General features: G+C 37.6%; 2 long non-coding RNA genes across 2 annotated transcripts in view; one reads left to right on the top strand and one right to left on the bottom strand.

Moving 5' to 3' along the window:
- The window catches only part of LOC140684295 (uncharacterized), a 31,823-nt gene extending 16,451 nt beyond the window's left edge, over positions 1-15,372 (bottom strand). Inside the window, exons 1-3 of the long non-coding RNA XR_012056359.1 lie at positions 15,057-15,372; positions 9,929-10,049; positions 1,068-2,002 (exon numbers count right to left, since the gene is read on the bottom strand). This is a non-coding gene — a long non-coding RNA (uncharacterized lncRNA). The remainder of the gene's footprint in view (positions 1-1,067; positions 2,003-9,928; positions 10,050-15,056) is intronic.
- The window catches only part of LOC115495528 (uncharacterized), a 108,673-nt gene continuing 107,637 nt past the window's right edge, over positions 14,702-15,737 (top strand). The window contains exon 1 of the long non-coding RNA XR_012056360.1: positions 14,702-15,063. This is a non-coding gene — a long non-coding RNA (uncharacterized lncRNA). The remainder of the gene's footprint in view (positions 15,064-15,737) is intronic.

Raw genomic sequence — 15,737 nt, 5'->3', positions numbered from 1 at the left:
TTGAGATGTCAGATATTACTCCTTACCTAATAACATTGTGACACTATCAGCAATGAGAGTTCTTGGTTTGATGGCATAAATAATTCACCAAAATATGAAGGCTTTATAGAAAAAGCAATAAATGGAAGTGAACCAAGATGCCTTATAAGGATGTGACTGTAAACACCAGAGCCTCAACCTGCTCCTGGATGAGATTACTAGATCCAGCTGAGTCTACCAAACTGGAGCAATGCCTCAGTAAAGTTAGAGATTTCATCAAGTTAATAAAAATCTAGGAATATAGCAGAAAGATGTCTTCTTTGATATATCTAATTTGAGATTTAAGTAGTGATGTCTGTTGAGGAATAGTCAGAGATGATGAAGTGTAAATTGCATCACATTAAGAAGTCATTTGAAGGTCTCTTTTTATAGCATGAGAGATGTACTGTGTTGAGAAATTACTGATGTCAGGTCATTTTGTACCAATCCTAAGAGAGGCAAAAGGGTTTGAGCTATGCTTAAAACTGTATAAAGTTTATACATGTGATGTTCTTGGTTTATATATGTTGACATTCAAAATAAGTGAGTCAATGAATCAGTTAATTGTATAGGAATACCTTCTGGTCTCTCTAATGCACACTATTCAAATTTAGAGAATTAAGAGGGTTTAATGTTAATTAAAAACTAGTTCCTTTCTTCATGGTTTGGGTGCTTTGAAGATATGAGCTATTATCCTTAGAAGAAATGACAAAAATATTTTTTAAGAGTGTAATTTATTGGAAAGTGAAAGAGAGAAAAGTTCCCACCCAGGGAGAAAACTGTAATAGCCCTGGCAATTTAACAATGAAAGGTCTCATCAGTTAAATTTGTAATAATATTGATAGCAGAAAGGATCAACAAGTGTTGAATACTAACAAATATTTTGCCCAAAGGGTGAAAGTTATGATGCAGGTTTTTGAATGGGATTGAATTCTTACCCTAACATTCCTGTTCCTGTCTGTTCCTTCAAGGGTATCTTGGCAAACACATGGTAGAGGAAATGAGATCTTTTCTCCTTGATATCTTTAAAGTATGCAACCTGTACCTACCTCATGCTCCTCACAGCAGATTGCCACTTGGTCCACACATCCAGCAGCACCCTCCTGTCGTGCACTCTGCTGAGGGGACGGGCAGCTCCAGCCCAGGTGCAGAGCAAAGCTGCCTCTTGCTTCTCGGAGTTTTTGTTCAGGCAACACCAGGAGACATGATGTGGAAACATAGAAAAGAGGAGAAAGCTAGCATCACAGATCAATTGTTAGCATTAGCACCTTGAAGATTTGATTTAATTTTGATTTTAGATATTCTGCATCATCTGAGGTTATGCTCCACAACATCTGCAACCATAAAAAACATGTAGATAGAGTAAGAGGGAACCTTTGATTTAGAACATGCAAAAATTGTTTGAAATGAAGGAACAAGATTTTGTTTCCTCTTTACTGAATACATACAGTCCTCATATAATTCTAAATTTTGGCTAAGCGTAAAAGAATGGAGGATATCATAATGTCTGACAGAACTTACTGATAATGGCTGCAAACCTATAGTAAAGGTCCTTGTTCCAGTGATTTTCTCCTGGTATATTTTAAATATTGCATATGGAAACCAATTTTTTGTACTTATTAACAGCTCTGTTACATGTCAGCCTTTGCTTGCAGCTTTGTTTTATCAACAATGCAGTTGGACTGTGGCTCTATTGAAAGGTTCAAACTTCAGGACATTCTCAAGGTCAGCTGAATAATTTTTATCATATCTGCCTTGGAGTAAAATTAGGAATTATTACTAGATGCCGCAGTATGAGGTGCCTTCTCCATCACTGGCTCTCCTAAGCCAGGTTCTTCTGCAATAAATTTGGAACACAGGCATGAGCCATGACATTTGATCACAGGCAATTTACCACAACAGGCACGGAATCCCTTGCTTCTGGCTCTTGACTTCTGGACTTTGAATATTTTTGGTTTGCTGTGTCTCTGAAAACAGACCATGCCTGGAAGGGAACATAAGACAGAAATACGTATTAGAAAGACTTAGTTTTGCATAATATAGATACATTAGAACATATTCCTACTCTGTGCTTGATTTTAGAAGCAGAATGTGGGGACCAGTGCTGTGGGTTGAATGTTATATTTGAAAAAATTTCTCAAGGTTTTACTACTGCATCTCCTCTGATGTTTTGAGTAACTCCTGTAGTTAGTTTTCACGTAAAATCACACACAAGTATATACAAATCACATTTTGCTGACTGTCTTGAAAGATGGAACTCCCTGTGAGGAACAGAGAATTGGACTTGACAATCTTTATGGGTTCCTTCCAACTTGAGGTGTCCTGTGATTCTATGATTATAATCTTCTGGGGTCCAAAAGAGCTGTATTTGAAAACAGTTTTGTCTGGGAGTCCTTATTTCTGGTGCTATCTATACATCTTGTTAAAGAAACCCTTGTCTCTTTCCAAAACTAGCAGTGGAAGTCAAAATGGGAGTGAGAAAAGAGGAAGAATAAAAAGATGTGCCAAGACTGCTACAACACACAAAAGGCAAAGCAGAGAATACCTTTCTTTTTACAAGACTGTGTATACTGTTGACTGTTGAGAGAATTTGACTCACAAATTCTCTCAAATTTTCCAAGCAGTAGTAGAACATACAAAGAAGTGAAACGGCTGAGAGATTGAAAGCTTACCTTTGCAACAATACCAAGGCCCCCTTATGAGGAATACTATATAAGAACATCAAGAACCTAAACCTTTTCCCCTCACTGATAATACCAATTTATGAACTTAAATTTTTGTTACTTACTTGACCCTCTTCCAGCAAGAAAATTCATAAGTATTTAAAGTTCTTCCATATTAGGACTGGATTCCTTTGAAATTAAATGATATAAAAATATGAAAATAGTCTCCAGTTGAATCATACTTATTTTTTTTAATATAGGTTTATTCAGCAAATTGGCTACCAGTTGAGAGCAATGGTTTCCATACTACGATTTGTGGTGTATTCAAAACAGATGGAAGCATCTCAAAGCCTGCTTTGTCCAAAGCCAAGAACATTTTTCGGCAAGAAGTCTGAACTTGTTGCCACATAAACAAAATGAGTGATTTAACCTAGTGTCTACATATTTTGGATTGGCAAAAACTGCTGTAGAAAAGTAAAGCCAGAGAGCAAACACTACAAAAATAGGAAAAGACAGAGCAAGAAAAAGAGAGAGACACACACACATATGCGTGCACCACACACAAACACACCCATTCTGGCAGTTGTTAGACCCGAAGTGTTTGTGTTGTGAGATTCTAAACAAGTTACAGGGCGTTTTGGTCCATCTGGAAAATTTCTTACCCTTTTTTTTTCCTGAGTTTAGGCACCCATGTCAATATTGAAGAGAGCATATTTGTATGCCTTCTATTGGCTGGCCCTAAAAATAAAATTAAGCCTTACATTTTCTTCAGGTTTGTTTACGATGTAGATATTCAGTATGATGCTTTCCAAGAAATCAAATGTATCCTAAAACTTTGAAATGTAGAATGGTCAAGAGAGTAGATAATAATTTGACTATATATGTGTATATTTGTGTGGAAGGGGTCAAAGGTTTAATTTTGTACTAAGACTCATGTGCTGAGTTGTCTGGCCCTGAACTTCACCTAGATGATTCTGTTGTAGAGACTATCATTGGGTATTTCCAAATCTGCAGTTTTTGTAGACATTGAAATTTTGTCCTGGAAGTGCTCGTGGAAGAGGACTGAGTATGGGAGTAGACAGGGAAAGCTGTGCATAATTTTGTCTCTGTCATTGATGTCTTTTGGTGATTTTGGTGTTGCAAAGCTGTAACTCTCCAATTTTATTCCATTTTCTAGGGCAGTGTGTCTAGTTAAAGTGTACATCGGACTGTTTGCTAAAATGTCTTCTAACCTTGTTTAGTTGTTCTTCCAGTTTTTCCTACAGCAGAAGTGATGATGGTGGCATGAAATGAGAAATTATTATGAAAAATGTCAGACATGGCATCAGATATAAACGAATCAATTTTGTGAGATTTCAAAGCCTATAGGTGAACAATGCAAGATTCAAGAAAAGACTGGCAGAAAAGTGAGTTCTAAAACTCATTGACAAAATCATAATAGATTTATGATTAAAAAAATCTAGAGCCGTTCAGGAGAGCTGTTATGTAGTTGTATTATATTCTTAACTACAGAATTATTTTTTAGTAAATATCTCACAATTTGAGGACCACGGAGCATACAATGAAGCTGCTGGTACATTTGTGAACAAGCAAAAATGTTTTTTTTCAGAGAATCAATAAATATCTTAAGTAACCCATAAGTAATTTGGAAGCAAAACTATTCTAAATCCAGAAAAAATGGAAGTCTTATTAATTTCTGCTATCAGATATTAAACTGCAAAAATTCTATTCCTGTCAGGAAAGGTGAAGTCTAGTTTGGACATCTCAATCAGACATGAAATAGCATTTATCTGTGGTAAAAACATAGTGAAAGATTATTCAGAACTCATTAAATCATAGTGAACTTGATTTAATAGCCAAGACTGCCTATTAGAGAGAAAGCTCAATGCTTTTTTTTGACAAGAAATTATTATTAATTAATTAATTAATAAGAAATAAATTAATGGCACCCTAAGTGGTAATTGAGTTTGTATTGCTGATAAGATTTTAAGGGATTGTGAAAAATGGTCTCCAGAACAGGATCTGACAGGATCTGTCTGACCTCTGCAAGAGGCATCTGTGAAAGACAGCAGCTACAGAGGCACTGTGAAAGAGATCCAGGACTTCCTGCCGCACATTGAGCTGATGACGGACACATGCCCAAGCAGCATTTTGAGTCTGTGTTGCAGTCAGATGCAGTTGCACATCCCATTTTTCACAGCCTTGGATTTTCGTCAGAATTAAATCTAGATGTGCAACAGAGAAAAGCTTCATTTTAATCTGGACAGGTGCTTGATTTGGACAGTTGGGGAAGTGATATGCTGAGATGCACAGCAGAGTGCCATTGCTTTGCATTTTAGATAGCTTATGAGAGGCAGAAACTGGAAGAAGTAAAGCAGTTATGTGGGCAATGAAATCTTCTAAGAAAACCTCTGTCTGAGAAAAAACGAAATGGAACATGTATCTGGCACAACACCAATAATATATTCAAATATTTTTTGTCACAATTATCAACACTTCTTTTCAAGACCATTTTCAATTGTTATACATAGCAAATCCTGAGCCTAGCTGTCTTCATGGTTTTCTTCTATGAATGAGATGCATTTTCTGTGGAATAGGTGTGTTGAAATGTAGTCATGACTGTTCCACACATCTTTCACTATTTCATACTTCTTGGGCCAAGTAGATCAGTAAAACACTGCAAAGGACAAATTCAAACTGTGGGGTGCATTTTGAATTAGTGATTTTTTTACTTCATATGACTCCTTATTTTATCTTTTATCTAGCATTTTATTAGTATTTTTTTTTTCTTTTGTGTAGCTCTGTTAAAGTCAGTTAAAGCTCACAAATATGGATTTGTATGACTATCAACTTTATAGAAGTGTCTCCAGATTACTAGAAAGAAATCTTTGAATGTCATGGAATGAAAAAAAAGTTATAAAAATTCCTGGGATTTTAATTTGATTTATCAAAAGTTTTTTTATCAAAAACATTTATCAAAGATGCATTTGTAGAAAACATTGTGTCTTTCTCAATAATCTATTTTCTTCTAGAATAGAACATAATGAAACATATACCCATAGAATCAAGCACAATGGCAATTCAATACAATTTAGTGACTGATAAGGTGGTAACACTTCATGTTCACAACAAGCAGTTGAGGAAGCAGCACAGGAGCCCTAAACTCCTATTTAAAAACTAATATGAAGGGGGTTTTATACTTTAATTCTGGATCAGTCACAATAAAATATAAAATGTATCTTTAGAAGGATGGTAATTTCATTTTGCTGAGATCCATTATTTTATTAGATATTAGCTCAAAACTTTAGTAAAATTTGCAGCTCATTTAATGAATTTGAAGGTAATAAATTCTTCAGGATACACCAAAGCTTTGAAGGGTTATATCAGCACTTTCTACAATGAGGAGATGGGAAGGAATACGGATATATAACTTTTCTCCTCATCCTTGTATTTTTGATGTTCAAAATTACACTTTTAAGGTAGCTGCATATGAAGCCTGCATATGAAGACTTGTGATATTAAGCTGCATTCCATTTATATTAGATGCTCTGTTTGTACATTTCTGACATATCTAATTTTAAAAGTGCTATACTAATACTATATTTAAAATTAAAACCAAAAACAGAAGCCTTTTAAGGATTCTTTTACTTTGTGCTCCTTGTTGGATTTTTGTGGTTAGACAACCACATTTTTGTTTCAAATCCAATAGCTCTGTTATGAGAACAAAACCTAATGATGGGGGAAAATCTTGCCGAGAGATGATTCCTAGTGTATATCAAATGGAAGAACCATTACTTATAGTGAAAAATGGCTTGACTGATTCCGGGCTTTAGCTTTATATGCTAAATAAAACTGAGAATTTTCAATCCAGAAGAAGCTAAACTGTATTAACAGTAAGGATTTTAACATTGCATAATCAGAGAAGTATTTAATCTCAAATGGTTTAACTCAGTGTAGGTGGTCCATGCTCACAAATTTTTTTGTTTAATCTCAACACAGATCTCAAAGATGTGTCAGAGGTCCCTGAAGAGCAGTAAAGCTAGAGTCTAAGATTTTAACCATAGTGAAAGGTGGAGACAATGAATCATCTTATTAGCTACTAAGCCTTGGCACCTTGTGGCTTTCCTTACATTGGTGCTTTTAGGATTAAAAATATAGGCCCTTTGTAATAGTAATGATTTTGAAAGTAACCACTTACTGGTCATTAAAAATTGTGATTCTCAAGCAGAACTAGTCCAGTGCTTCTTAGCAATGCAGAAGATCATGAATTTTGCTGTTTGAGGGGACAGTCCTGCCACAGGAAGCATGGGGACAGATGTCCAGGAAATCTGTTATAGGGAAAGACTGTGAAGAGTAGAGATTGCTGTTCCCACTGCCACGGGACAGCTGCTGCTTGTGAGGGCCACTCCACAGCACAGAATCAGCTTTTGCCAAACCAACACAAGTCTGGAAGCTGCCAGACTGGTTTTCCACACCTTAGGTGTGGGTAAAAGAAGCAACCAGGCCAAGGTTACTGATAACAACCCTGAGTTTGCGGTCTTAGAAAACCTTCTGCTGTACCTGAGCCTGCAATAAGTTTCTACTGATCTTTTGCCTTTGGATTCTGTATGTATTATTTGAAGGGAATCTGTAGTTGATTATGCAGTTGACATCCAGGAATTTCTGCTTCTTACTTTAAATCTGAAATGCTGTCTGTCTCAGTCATCTGGATAAGTATTTTATAAGTTTTTCTGCACCTTTTTCTGGTTTCATAATATGCCAATCACTCACAGACTGTGCCGAGGATTTTCCAATGTCAGTAAAGGGTTTTAGAAATAAAGTCAAGTATAATGTCACAGAGTGTACCTGCTAGAGATGGGTTCTGTATTCAGCAAAGACCAACTCTTCAGAGACAGAAAGACCCTACCAGCTGAAATGGTAGCATTGCACTATTGCAGACAATCTCAGGCAATGGAAAATCCTTGAGGAAGGGCTTCTCCTCATCTAAGATTTATGTTGAACACCTGGACCTTCAGGCCAGAGGATGCATGTTACACATGGAGAGGGCAGCTCTGAGGAGGAATATAAGAAGTCCTGCTAACAACAGACAGCCTGGAAGAGTAACTTTATGTATGAGAATGCGAGTAGTCTGCTTTGAACAGCCGTAACTCCCTGTGCTGGAAAACTAGGAGAGCAAGATATAAGATACACAAAATCCTTCTTTCTTCACAAATTCCTTCCTCCTGTGTGCTCATTTTGCATATCACATTTTTAGAACTGCAGATTGCTTGGAGAAAGAGATGTCACAGAAATCACAGAATATCCTGAGTTGGAAGGGCCAGAGGGATCACTGAGTCCAGCTGTTAGATGAATGGCCGATACGAGGATCAAACCCACAACCTTGGGGTTTAGCAACATGCCCTACCCAACTGAGAAGTTTATTTTTCAAATGTACATTGAAATACGTGCTTTTCAAATGGCAATAATTATGTTCCTTCCTGAAAGTGTATCTACTTTACTTTATCAAACACATATTTCAAACACAGATTGCTAAATTGTACTTTAACTAACTGAGATTACTGGATGAATAAAAAGAGCTCAGCTGAGTCTTAAAAGATATCCAGGATTCTTAACAGTAATAAGTGCTAATTGAAAAATACTCTCGATTTTTTTTTTTTCTGGTCTAGAAGGTAAACTCTGAAAAATACCTGTTTTGTTTTTAGACCTTTAGCATAAAAAAGTTAAATGTGATATTTCAATTCAGCCCAAGCTTGAGAATTCTTGATTTTCTTTCCATATCATATGTTGACTCCACTAAAGAAATTGCAAAAGGAAGTAGCATCAGATGATCTATGCATATTCTTTGAATCTTACAGGCAATCGTAGGACAGTGTTTGGCAAGCACCAAATCACTTATCAAATAATGCTTTCCAGCAGGTAAATGGAATCTATTTTGTTAGGCAGAGAAGCATGCCATGCAAACCATTATGAATTGCAGATTTTCATAACTGAGACTCGTCTTTCAACACTTTAGAGGTAAGCCTAGTTGGCTATACTGTCTGTTGGCCTTGGTGGTCCATAGTATAATTTGTAGATGAAAAGTTTGCACTGTCTTAGAAAATGGGACCTTTTTATTTACCAAGTTTCTAAACACCAGAGCTCAGAAGAGAACCCTGGGACAAAGGGAGTCACCTCCTGTGTTCAAGGAGAGATGATATCATTTGGAAGTCATTTGCTCAGGGAAGAAATAGGAGGGAGAAAACATCTGTTGACTGTTGGGAGGCTTGCCAAACAAAACAGGAGTTGCGGTTGATAGTTAGGACATGCTAACAAAACCAAGGAAAGTAATAATCGTGTATAGAAGCATACAAAAGACATATTACACATAGTTTTCAAAAGATGACTTTCAAACTAACACAGCTGGAATTTTTCTGAAGGATGGTTATCTATCTTTGCTTTGCATGAAGAAAGTAGTCGGAAACTAAACAATTTTTTCTTAAATATTTTTATGCAGGAAAGCAAATTCACTTTGTCAGCTGTTTCTCAGCCTTCCAGATGGTTTGAAAGACTTACTTGCACTGGAACTAAGGGAAAATAAACTGTGACACAGAAAAAAATTTACACTTGTATTTCAGATACTGCATAATCACAGAGCAGCCAGGTTTGGAAGGGATCTCTGAAGATCAAGTCCAATCCCTCCTGCAAGGCAGAGTCGAGCAGGTGACACAAGAACATGTCCAGGTGGGTTTTGTATGTCTCCAGACAGGGAGACTCAATGACCTCCCTTGGCAGCCTGTTCCAGTGCTCTGCCACCCTCAATATAAAGAAGGGATAGTTGTAATATTTGGGTAGATCTTTTTGGTCAAAGAGGGCTGGGTGACCCATTCCTTCCCCCTGTTGTTCCACTCTTTTATGGGCAATTACCACAGAATAAACAATTTGGCTACAATTACCCTTAGATGATAATTAAATGAAGATAATTTAAAATAAAGACAGTGCCTAATGTCCAAAAGGTTAAAGGAAAAGGAATGTTGGTGAAATAATATAGTGAAACCATACAGAACTTGTTTCTCAATTTTTTCTTTTTCTTTTTTCCCCAGAATATTACTGAGAGTATTCTAATGATTCTTTTATCTTAAAAAAATCCTCAGGTCACAATATATTGAGCTGGGGAAAAATAATTAGCATGAAATATAAGTACTAAAATTAATTAAACAGATTGGATGAAATTCCCCTGTGCTGGGTAATGTAACAATGAAACCTCATACCTAGGATATGGGTAGCTGCTCATCTCTTTACTCATGTCTGTCTGGACATCTCATCAGGAGAAAACTCTTTCTTGCTTTATTTCAATGCTCCACCTGTGGTCTCTGATGGTATCAAGAAATGCTGAAGCACAAGGAAAAAGAAAGCAGCAGTCTGTTAAAAAGACTAACATACAAGTTTAAGGATTCATCATAGACTGGGTCTCCAAAAGTCAGAATCAGTCTCCCATAACTTTCCATGCTAGCTTAAAAAAAAAAGATAGTGAACAAAAGGAAATTAAATATAATTTCCCCTGAGCTTTAATACTGTTAAAATTTATTAAGTTAATAGCTGAGAAGTATGGCTTTAGTTCCTTGATGGTATTCCTTAATTCCTGTGTCTTCTAGAGCTCTTTAGTAGTGGTAATGCTGAAGTTTGTATAAGAATAAAACTTCCTAACTAACTGAAAAGAATTTTGATGAGTTAAGTCTTCCTACTTTCACTTCAGAGGTCCTCTGAAGATCTTCACTTCTTTATGTAGAAGACTTAAACATGCTTTTAATTGAGCCACTGCTACTTAAAGTCTTGTGAAAGTTGTGGCCAAATAGAAAATTTAGGCAAAGTCCACATTTTATAAAACTCCAGAGACCATGACTTTTTTAATTTCAGAATTCCTCTTCCATCCTGGTAAGGGGATATGTAGATCTTCTACATATCAGGGTCCATGTAGGACCTAATTAAGTCCTCAGCTTTACTGAAGGCGACTGCCAAAACCAGGTGTTATGAAAGCATATTGCCCACAGAAATACATGGACAGGCTGGCAGCTGCCTCAAATAGGCTTTAAGTGTGAGATCAAAGGGACAATGTGGGGATTGAGACCAGTAAGCACTGCAGGGATGAAGGTGGAATTTCTCTTTTGCAGAAGAGAAGTGAGCATCGTTGAAAATTAGAAGCCAGGAAAAAATGAATCCCAGGTTGGACAGAGACCTAAGACTGATTATATTATTTGGATTTTGAGGAATGACTGAACTCTTTTTTACCCCTGAGAAATCTGGGAACTTGAATCACCCCAAGTACTTTGAGCAGCCTCTCTTTTCCATTCAGTAGCAATTTGAAGGGTTTTTTCTTTGAGGAAAAACCTCATCACATAAATTGTGTATCTCTAAAGGTAGATGATTTTATATAACTGTCGAGTTTTACTATTATTATTTTCATTTCTTCAGGATGAAATTCTTACCAAATGGTTTGCTTGCAAAACTTGTCATTAAACATAGCAGAATAAATAACTATGGATAAGTGACCTTTGTGGTGTTTTGGGTTTGCAGATCCTCTAGAACTTTATTTCATAATTCTTTGAACTGATGAAATATGCCAAGTCTTCCCCCCCAATTTAATTTTCTTGCACTGCCAGTGTATTTGTTACTGGGTGGAACAATGTGTTATTTAAATAATGATTCCTGTCTGAAAGTAATTTCTGCCCTGTTTGTGGAAGAACTGTTCATGCGAAAACAAAACCTGTGGCAGCTTAGGATTTCTATTTGAAATCCTGAATGGAATAAAATGACTGGAAATAAAGCCTCAAAATATTGTGTGTTGTAATTCCTTGTTCTGTTCTAAACATAGAACTCTGAGTTATTAAAGGGTCTAAGTTCTGGCACAAGTAGTTTTCTCCTTCCTTTTAATAATTGCCTGTGTTAACCAGATACGGTGACAACAAACTTTGATCCTTTCAGTGGTAAGATGCATGAATCTCCAGGCTGCATCCAGTCAAAGGGTTTCAGGAACTGGTGAAAAGAAGTTGGTGCTTGCTAAATATACATCGATCTGGTATAAGAATACAAAAATACAAATGCACTTCATGTTGACTCTTATGAAGGAGATTTGGAGTGCTAAACCTGGAAGAGTAATGTTGTGGTTGCCTTCTTATCAACAATACATTAGAAAGCACCAATACTTTTTCAATAATGAGAACAGAATATGTCAAATAGTATGCAATCCCTGGTGCCAACATGCTTTATATAAATATTTGCAGTAAACTATTTCTTCATGATAGATTGTGTATTATACACATATAAAAATATGAACATGCATATATCAGAATGCTGGAAAAAGTCACGTTTATATAGACTTTAATTTTCCCTGAGACTTTTTTTTTCTTCCTTCCCATCCTGTTTTAGAGTTATCTCTGAAGTATTATCAAAGCAATAAAGGAAATGGCTAAAATTCCACTAAAGTAAGGTAAATATTGTTTTTAAACATTGGATTACAGTAGATCGAATCCAGCCTGCACAGTTATGGATTCAATGCACTACCTCAATTCCCAGAAAGAATGATTGTAAGCTGAAATACAATATTCTGCCAGGAAATCACTAGTTCCGAGTTATTAGATTCCAGCCCTGGTTGAGACTGAGGCAAGGAGACAGCACAGGAAGCACTCAGAGTTCTTCCTAAGTGTGGCTCAACATTTTTTAAATAGCATACTTTCAAAGGTAGTGGAGATGATGGACTGCAGCAACTGAACTGCAGGTGCAAAGAGACCCTCCTGTAAACTGTGATTATTTCTTCTTTTCCTCTTGAAAGTGTGAGCACAAGTACTTAATTTTGTTCTCTAATGTTTGGAATTTAAGTATTTCTATTTCTTGCAGTTTGAAGTAACCATATCTATTTTTTGCATGAGTCCCTGTGTGGGATGCATAATGTTATGTTCTCTTTGAGCAGAGCCCACAAAATTTCAATCTTCACTAAACAACTTCAGCCTAAATCAGAAACATGGACCAAAAAGCCTCTAAGGTTACTGAGGTTGCTGTTTGATGGCGTACTCTCGATGCTAAGAAGCTTTACAATACTGATTAGGAGGATCATGTCTATGTGCATGAAGTAGATAATTCAAACCTGAAAACAAGCAGTCTATAGTGTATCAGTTATGATTTATTTTCTCTTAAATCAGGAGAATACTGGTATTTTTCTTTTAATTAAGGAACATATTTTGGAGAAAGCATCTGTTTAGTGAAGGCCAAGAAAAACATTCTTTAATGTTGCTCTTTTGTCACGTGGGACCTGCAGTTCAGGTATTTCCTGTTCTTACTTTTTTTCAGTTGTGTTTCCCAGCAGATGACATCTGCCCTGTTCATTTTTCAACATAAATCCTTATTGGTTATTCTTGGGACAATTCTGCCAGTTACATTGGACTCCTCGCACAGATCAAATTCTATGCTGGTCAGCCTTAACTAGAATATGACATATGACTGAAAGGCTGTTTACATGGAATTATAATAATTTTATTTCTGTTAAGTGAGAAGTGGGCAGCTATTATACAACCTCATAATGCATTTTCTGTTGCAGCAAACATTTGCATTGCTGGTTTTAGTAAGGATAAAGGATTGCATCCACTATGAAGAAATAATCAGATTCCCTTCTATGCTTTGACTACATAGGAAAGAAAAACAATTTTTTTTTCTCCCTGTCTATAACAATCAAGTTGGAAGATAGAAGCATGCTCTGGTGTTTAGGTAACTCCAGGTAATGCTGTCAGGGAATGAATAGAGTCCTCTTAATGCTCACTCTTTCTCTTTTAATAACTATCCCTGAAACTGCTCTAATGCTCATTACATGTACACAAATCAGAAGACTCTTAAATAGTATTTACTCTGGCTAGTGTCCTGTATTTCAGGCTTCCCAAGAGATTTGCTATCCTTGATGGTGACCTCCAGGCAAGTCTGTGACACTGTTCAGCAGATTGGTATTTTTAAAAAGGGTCATTCAAAGGTTTGGACTAAAATTGCATTTCAGTCCTTCTGGTAGACTGAAATCTTTAAGTAAAGATACCTGGAGTGTAAAGAAGAAATTTGTGAATTCACACAGTCAATTCAGAAGGAAAATATTTTCAAAAACCCAAAAGAATCAGAAATGTACATTTCTGTAATTTCCTTTCCTATTTGTCATCAGTATTCTGTTCATGGGGTCCAATAACATTTCACATCACAATAACCATCAATAGGGAAAATGGTAAAATAGTGACACAGATATAGCTCTGTAGAAGAAGAATATATTTCTGACTAGTGCCTATATTTTTTCACTGGAATCTTCATCAGAAATTTTAGATTTAGTGAAGGAAAAATACTTTGCAGAAATTCTAATTTCTGTGAATGCTCATTTCAGAAAAACATGGGAAAAAAAACCATAGCTACAATTTTCTTGTTGATCTACTGAGTTTTTAATAAGAACAGCTGGATAAACTTTTTTCTTAAGTTAATATTATGATATTAGAGGTATGAGATGCATCTCTGATGTAATCTTCATTAAATAATCATGTTGTTTTTCTCAGTAATAAAATTCATGCTAAAATATTTGGGCTTGCCAGTCAAAGCAACAGAAAATAAAATAAGGAGCCTACAGAAAAACACAGGACTGTTTCATTTTTCTTGGATCTTGTGGAAGGATATTACTTCTAAAATTGCAGCTCTGCTACCTCATCTGTCAGGTAAATTTCACCAATGTTTTCCATTTCCTTCTGTTGAAAACCATTAAAATGATGGTGTTTAATATGAGGCCTCATTTTAGTGTACTGTTTATTTAAGACAATTGATGCAATTAAATAATTTAGTTCTCTTTTTCAAAAGTTCCAGGATTTTCACTACCTCAGATATAGCCTTCCTAAAGTGACTGGTTAGTTGATTTTGGTTAATATCATAGATATTCTTTAGGTTCATAAATGCCATAGTCTCGTAAATACTCTTAAAACGGGATTGAAGGTTGTAAGCTGTTTATTTTCATTCTATACTCATTTAACACTGGATACTGTCCACCTACTACCACCACCTCATTGAAGTAGATAAGAATTTATTTACCATAAGCATTCTGCTTGTCTGGTCCCTTTATCAAGATTAAGAAAACAGCGGACTGCCCGAATCCGAGTGCCCGGATGGCTTGCCGGACCGAGGGCCGGGAGAAAGCCAGCGTCTCTGGCAGTCGGGGATGTGCAGGAGCTGCCCTGCCAGCCCGGCTTTGGTTTGGCCCGGCTAAGGCAAAAGGTGTTATCTTGTATTCCCTCGGGCTGCTTTCTGGTACGGTAGAAGCAGAAGACCTAGAAGACCTGATTGCTTGAATATTTTTACTGCTTGAATGTCATGTTTTGAGGCCGATGCACTCACCTGCAAGGTAAGAGAGCAGAGAGAACCGCTGCGGGGCTGAGGGGCCTCCCGGGCGGTACCGCTGAGCGGGCAGAAGGATGTCCGTGCGCGTAGGTGCGCCCATACATTTTTTAACATGCAGTGGCATTCTCACCCCTTATTTATAACAGCTGTACCCTTTAATTTGAAAAGAAAAATATGTATTTTATCTGGTAGGTCCTGGTAGTGTTTGTTTTTCAACTCACGACTGCCGCGACGGCCCCGCTCCTGCTGGCCCGTGCCGTGCTTCCCACCCGTGTCCCGGGCCTCGCTGTCCCGGGCTCTCCGCGGGGCCGCCGCCGCGGCGGGACAGCAGAGGGCGCCCGCGCACCGCCCGCCGCGGGGCCTGCGGGGCTCCGGGGAGCCCGCGTCAGGGGAACCCCCACAGCCCACGGCAGCCGTGGAACCCCCAGAGCCCACAGCAGCCGTGGAACCCCCGCTGCCCACAGCAGCCATAGAACCCCCGCTGCCCACGGCAACCTTGGAACCCGCACAGCCCACGGCAGCCGTGGAACCCCCACAACCCACAGCAGCCGTGGAACCCCCGCTGCCCACGGCAGCCGTAGAACCCCCACAGCCCACAGCAGCCGTAGAACCCCCACAGCCCACAGCAGCCCTGGAACCCCCACAGCCCACAGCAGCCGTGGAACCCCCACTGCCCAC

Source organism: Taeniopygia guttata, chromosome 5 (genome assembly GCF_048771995.1).
Source record: "Taeniopygia guttata chromosome 5, bTaeGut7.mat, whole genome shotgun sequence".
NCBI lineage: Eukaryota > Metazoa > Chordata > Aves > Passeriformes > Estrildidae > Taeniopygia > Taeniopygia guttata.
This window is presented reverse-complemented; position numbering and strand designations above follow the sequence as displayed.